The 5,085-nt window shown below is 38.9% G+C and overlaps 1 pseudogene; it reads right to left on the bottom strand.

The window, feature by feature from the left end:
• Positions 1-1,377: 1,377 nt before the first annotated feature.
• LOC103217498 (protein ARK2N-like) lies at positions 1,378-2,608 on the bottom strand (annotated as a pseudogene).
• Between the last annotated feature and the right edge of the window lie 2,477 nt (positions 2,609-5,085).

The raw sequence follows: 5,085 nt of genomic DNA, 5'->3' as shown, positions 1-5,085 counted from the left end.
GATATATGTTTCTATAACATAGCCTATAAATATTTATTGAGGATCAGCCATGTACAGAACACTACGCTAAGCAGAGAATAAGAGATGGATTAAGACATCATCATCATATTAATGATAATGTTTACTGAATGCCCACTAAGCTTCAGCCATTGCCATGCATATTTGCACATGACATTTCATTTAATATTTACTGCCTGCTCCATTAAGATGTAGAAAAGATTAAATAAAAAATGTGTAAGCCTAGTGCAATGATTTATATATGGCTTGAGAACATCAAAAGTTTTCTAGAGGAATTTGAAATTGAGCAAAATCTTGGAGGAGTGGTGAGTTGTAGAGAGTGGTGAATTTGATGATGGAGTGGTGGATGAAGAAAAAGGTATAAGAAGGAAGAGGAGGGAAAGCCAACATTGAAAAAAGCAAGGAACTAGAAAATGAAACAGTGATGCACAGCTAGAGAGAAGGTGAGGAATAGAAGTAAACCTGGAAATGTTGGCTATACTTGATGATGGAGGGTCTCATATTCCAGTTTATGACTTGCAGGCATCTAGTGCTTTTTCTGCATGGCTCGCTGTGCAAGGATTGGGGTGACTTTCTTTTCCTTACGTCTAATATTGAGACAGTGGAAACTAATATAGCAATTCTTCCACATGCATGCTTATGCTCTTGTGCTCCACGTGGCATGCTTATAGGGCTCTTCTGTGTTCTGAGTGCTCAGTGGGTAGGAGCTATCAACAGGACCAAAACTTTTTGAAAAGAGAAAAAAAAAGCCTTTGTTTCTTTAATAAATGAGTTTACAATTAGAAGACTATGTAAACTGTGTTGTTTTTTTTTTTTTCCACACTTTGTTTTTTTTGCAAGAACTATTTTATTTTCTATGTATTTTTAGTTTTTGTAGAGACAAGGTCTCACTAGGTTGCCCAAGCTGGTCTCAAACTCCTGGCCTCCAGCAATCCTCCTGCCTTAGCCTTCCAAAGTCTTGGGATTACAGGCAGGAGCCACAGTGCCTGATCTCAATAATTTTTTTGAACTTTGTATATTTCACACATTATTAATTAACTTGTTTAACTTTTTGAATTTTGTTGCTTGTGTTCCAGAGATATTTAATTCCCTTTAAATGCCTATGTGATGCTGAAATGGATAAAAGTATTATATTGAATGCCAGAATGTAAAAATTTAGGACTTTCTCACATCATTGTTTTTCAGGTTATTTAAATTTAATTTACATTTTTTTCCTAAGTGACTTCTTTTAATTAAAAAAAGGAGGAGAGGACGAAATTTTCCATGAGTTTGAATCCTACAAATGCCACAAACAGCTTCTGAAGCTGAAGCCATGACAATGAACTTCTGTGTCACAAAGAAGGTGAGGAATTGGAAGGGAACAGTGCAGAAGAAACACAGTGACATTGTATCACAGTATGTATTTACGCCTGCTATCCTCATCCAAGGTAAGGTCAACAACTTCTGCTGGTGAAGCCCAAGTCTGCTGGGGGCTCAATCAGTTCCATGACTGTGTCTGCTTGGTGCTAAGATACTGTGTGTCCGAGCCATGCTTCCATGAAGAAACACTCAGAATCACACCACCTCGAGGATGAACACAACTTGCATGTTCCTGAACTCCCCCAATCTCTGCTTCACTATCTGAAGAGGCAATATTAATTTCTTAATTGAATGGTGCATTGCCGGCAGATGTTTTATCACTTGCTAGGAATTCTGGATGCAAATGACCTGCTTCTGCATTCAGCTCCTGTAGAAGCTGGCTGGTCCTTCAGGTAGCTCCCGTGTCCTGGCTGCATATAGAATTATTGTGCTCTTGAACTACTGCAGCTGCCAATAAATTGCCAACACATTTACCACTTTTGGATCAGAGCTGGTGTCAGGCATATCATAATGAGCTACAACTGGAGGTCCATCTGGTATCTCTGCAGTGATTGTCTTGCTGCTCCCTAAAACCTCTTCATCATCACCTGATGAGCTCGTACTTGAGTCACAAGTCAGGTCACTATCACTGGTACTACTTACTGTCCTACAGCAGGTTGTATTTCTTCCTTGCAGCAACCTCCTGTTTGTGCCTCAGTAGCCTGATCCTCTCCTTGTGCTTTTGGCTCCCGTGACCTTTAACCCATTCTGTTTATCACTGGATTGCTAGTTTTTCTTGGCAGCCATAGTGGATGTTTCACTTTCGAAACGGGACCGCCTAGACTTGCGCCCAACTGTGGCACCAGACACTCCTGAAGGGTCTCCTTCTACCACCGTTTCTGCCTGAGAGGGTTCATTCTCTTCTGCGGAAGACAACGTGTCTGAATCACCCAGGTGATCACTAGAGGAAGGGGAAAGCATGCAGTGATTAGAGGAGTCACTCTCATAACTCGGCCAGTTGTAGGCTTGTCACTGTCTGTGGATGCTGAGACTCAGAAGAGTCTCTTCTCAGCTCCGTCAACAAGCAGGGCATTGAAGAAAGAACTGTAGAATCTGCTACACCATCCTTCTGCACTTGAGATTCCAGTTCTACAGATTCATCTTCCTCCTTTGCTGTCTCTTGTTGAGATGTTTCTGGTGGGACTTCAGATTCAATGAGTTCTTCGACTTTTCCCACTGCCTCCGTCTTCATTTCAGAATTTCAAGTTAAATCATGGAGCAGCCTCTAGGAAATGGTATCAAAGATGCAACAGGAAAGCAAACAAAAAAACTTGCAGGCCAAGGCTGGGAGATCAGAACTCAGAGGATTGGATGCCACTTCCTTCCTCTTACTTGGATCAAGAATTCAAATTTATATTGTCCATGTCGTCAAGAAACCCTGAGCTCTGCGGCGACTCTGTGCCTCCTCGCTTGCTCTGTGCACCCCATCAGGGCACGCAGTGTCCCCCATGCTTAATTTGAATTTTAAATTAATATTCTCCTTATTTCTGTTTTTGGCTTCTGTAAGAGAATAGATCGTAATTTATTGCTTCACTCTGCGATTGGCCGTATCTCCTAATGACATTCAGTAGTGAATTGTTAAAAAAAAAAATCTATGTATCTACATATTGATTATGATTATCTATCTATCTATCTACCATAATTCTGGAGGCTGTAAGTCTGAGACCAAGGTGTCATCAGGGTTGGTTTCTTCTGAGTCTCTTTCCTTAGCTTATAGATGGCCATTTTCATTTCAAGTGTCTTCACGTTGTCTTTCTGCTGTGTGTGTCTGTGTCCTAATCACTTCTTATAAATACACCAGCCATATTGGATTAGGGCCTACACTAATCATCCCCGTTTTACCTTAGAAACATCTTTAAAGATTATCTCCAAATATGGTCACATACTGAGGTACTGTGGGTTAGAGTTCAACACATGAATTTGGAGGGAGGACATAATCCAGCTCCTAACACCACCAAAGTGTATAGTTTTATCCATTATGGAGTCTCATGTATTATATTTTGTGAACTCTTTTTTTTTCATTTTAATAAAGTTTCCATTTCTAGGATGTTTTGTGAGCTCTTGAGTAGGCACCATGCCTTGCATTATTTTGAGTCTCCCATTTTGCGGGAATAGATATCAGTTTGGAAGATATGGGTCTTCCATCAAAGGAGACATTTGCATTGAAAAAATCAGATAAATGACAGACTGATTAATAATTTCTAATTGATTCTTGATTAAAGTTAAGGAAATGCATTTGAAAGATAGATCCCAATATATGAGTACGTTACAAGAAAATTCAATAAGAAGCAGACTGTGTGTGAACAACATAGAGATACGGTCATCTTTGGAGAAGAGCTTTTTATTATCATAAACTTTTTTTATTTGTTTATATCCAGGAAAAAAAGAAAATGGACTTATTAATACCAAGATATTTCTCAGACTAAACAAGACCCTGTTATAATGGTTGAGCCAGATTAATTGTGTCAGAGCCTCAATCGATATTCCTTGATCATGTAGGATGTTGGAGATATGTGCATGACTCTGAAATGCTATCAGGTAGACTGCCTACTGGAAAAATTGCCAGTGGGCAACAATACTGGGGGAAAAATAGGTTAGAGTAACGTAGTTGGTAGTAATTTGATGGCAACTTTCCTACAGTAGCCTAAAAAGAGTTTGAAAAGGAAATATAATAAAAATAATAATAAATAAAAATAAAATATTTAGATCAGATATTTAGATTCTAGAGTGAAGAGGTTTTACCAGTAGGTGGATTTCTGCATATGTAATTTTACTGAAGAAGTGGCTTTCAAACCTTTGACAATTTCTACTGGGACCAGGTAGTGCATGTACGTACAAAGACACACACAAGAACACTATTTACCTTTCTCATGTGTGATGCACTTGAAAAACATTCTCTATTTTATTCAGTTCTGAAAAACATTCTCTATTCTTTCAATTCTGTCTCATTTCAGTCTATTTCATTACTGTTTCTGATACATTCTACGTATTTCATACCACACTGAGGCTGCACCCAGAAGCTTGAGAATCACTGCATTTGAAAGCCTTTTCTAACAAGGGGTATGAAGACTTGGAAAGGTGTATACGTGCCCAGCATATGGTGTGTCATATCTGCCTCCCTGGAGATGCCCAATGGATATGAGAGAGTCAGTGGAGGGTAAGAATTTGACTTCCAGAGAGGCATCATTATACTGAGATCCACAAAGCAGTGTGAAGGGTCAAAAATGAAAGGGAACTAGAACCAGGATGGAAAGATTATCTGGGAAATGAAGCATTGTATGGAAGAGCTGGTGTGAGACAGCATGAAGAGGATAACAAGTATAAGGAGTTAACACTATCATATTGTTGCGTTTAGGAGAGTCGACCCTGAAGTTAGACATGTTGTATTCAAATCACACCTTTGATATTTACGAATTTGTCACTTTGTATGAGCATCTAATCATTCTATGCCCCATTTAACAATCTGTAAAAGAGTATCTATGATTTATTGAGCACTTAACAAATGCCAGGCACTACAGAAAGTGCTTTCCTTTTATTAACTCATTTAATATGGGCACCACCTTAATGAGGTAGGCATAGATTTTATTCCTAGCATACTTGTATTTTAGAGTTGTTTTGAAGAGGATAAAATAACATGAAAACAGTTCCTGGCACTACACTTTCATGAAA

The sequence above is a fragment of the Chlorocebus sabaeus genome, chromosome 10 (genome assembly GCF_047675955.1).
Source record: "Chlorocebus sabaeus isolate Y175 chromosome 10, mChlSab1.0.hap1, whole genome shotgun sequence".
Lineage (NCBI taxonomy): Eukaryota > Metazoa > Chordata > Mammalia > Primates > Cercopithecidae > Chlorocebus > Chlorocebus sabaeus.
The sequence above is the reverse complement of the archived record's forward strand: the minus strand, read 5'-3'. Positions and strand labels throughout refer to the sequence as shown.